Consider the following 1,734-nt stretch of genomic DNA (forward strand, 5'->3'; position numbering starts at 1 on the left):
TGATATTTCTTGCAAATGCAAACAATATAAGTTTTTCATAACAAGATGAAGTTCAATAGCATTACAAGAATTCCATCACCATAATTCAAAAAGAACCTTTCCATTACTTGGGTTGACCCTTGCGATTACTCCGCATATGGGTTATGTTATGTACCACTATGGTTCACCGTACTGCCGATTGCCTAAAGCAGGGGTCACCAAATGGCGGCCCGCGGGCCGCATGCGGCCCGCCACGCTGTATCGCTGCGGCCCGCGGAAGGTATCAGCGTACAAGTATAACCAAAAATACTTTTCTTGAGGGAGTTAAAGAGCACGAAGGCAAAAAATACTTTCCGGGAAGCATATTTTCGCATTGCATACGATTCCACCGACCGATCAATCAGAATATAGTTCTAGGTGGGGGTTGCTTAAAGTTATTCCAATGCGATGTCCAGCCACACTGTCCCAGTGGTTGATTAAAACGTCTGTTTTCGAATTTTGAAATTGTCTGTGAGCATAGGGTTGCTTATTTTAAGTTTGCAATTGTCATGTAAACTCTAGTGCGAGTTTCATTGTTATTGTGTTTCACGAGCAGTGTTCTCTTTATGCAAGTTTTTGTTGGCAAAATGGGTCGGTGTGCCAACTCAATTTATAATAATTGACAATATATTTAAATTTAGAGACTTTTTCTGATTGTATTATGAAAATATTTAGCTTAGTAGGCTACGCCTAGTGCAAAACGTTTTTTTTTTTAAGAAATATGGAACGCTTCACGATTTTGCGTGTCATCCTTGCGCAGGAGCCATGCTAATCTGTATCGTTCCAATTATAGTATATGTACTGCCGAAGCAAGTACTGCAAAATGTTGTTAATCAACAAATTCTTGCCACGCTGATGAGCACCGCAAGTGACAGTTGTCTATAATAAAAGAAAGACGGTTTTATAGATTCTCACAAAAAAGGATGAAAAACCAACCCTTTGCTTTTTTCGAGGGAAGACTGTTCATAAATTACTATTTTTCGGTGATTTTCACAAGAGTTTGTTTCATGGTACCTGGTGTGATGATGTCTAGTTTAGCGTTGGTGGTGCCTTCAACATTTACTTGCAGAATGGTCACTCCTTGACCTACAACAGCTGGTGCTGTTCGCCCTGACAAGGGCGCTGTGCTTGGTCTGGGGGTGCCATTCTGATGATTGTTCTTCCGCATAACTTTATAGCGACAGTTGTAGCAAGTTTAGTTTCCCAAAGTCGGTACTTGCGGGGGCGGCCACGTGGAGGTACTTGCTTTCGTCGGCAGAGAGTGCTGCTTGTGAGTGTGGTGAAATGCAGACGGCAGCACACATTATCAAGGATTGCCGGCTATACAGACCTCCTCATGGTATGGAAGGCCTAGTTTCCATCGATGACGACACCAGGCAGTGGTTAACCAACGGATGCCCTGACATATAGCGACAACACGAGAGAAGATGGTAGGCCTACCTGGTTTCTTTTTCCCTGTTATTGGAGCCTATTTTTCGCTGATATGTTTGCAGGTCACTATTGTTGCCTGTATTGCGATGTGTCAAACATTTCCTTGTTTACTGAAACTGTTAATTGCAAGATATTTTTTACGAAGCGAAGTAACAACACCACTCTTGCTTGGCGATGAATATTCTGATGAAACCGCTCGCCTCGCTATTAAGTGCACAAAACAAGTGGCCTCTATTTATTAGGCATTGTTAAACAAGTCAAAAGTGTTGTAAAAGGAGCTTGGCC

At 42.2% G+C, this 1,734-nt stretch overlaps 1 non-coding gene across 1 annotated transcript; it reads right to left on the bottom strand.

Moving 5' to 3' along the window:
* Positions 1-733: 733 nt before the first annotated feature.
* Positions 734-835, bottom strand: LOC145784773 (U6 spliceosomal RNA). The gene has a single exon (XR_014291043.1). It is a non-coding gene; the product is annotated as a U6 spliceosomal RNA (small nuclear RNA).
* Positions 836-1,734: the final 899 nt, after the last annotated feature.

The sequence above is a fragment of the Aplidium turbinatum genome, chromosome 1 (assembly GCF_918807975.1).
Source record: "Aplidium turbinatum chromosome 1, kaAplTurb1.1, whole genome shotgun sequence".
Taxonomy (NCBI): Eukaryota; Metazoa; Chordata; class Ascidiacea; order Aplousobranchia; family Polyclinidae; genus Aplidium; species Aplidium turbinatum.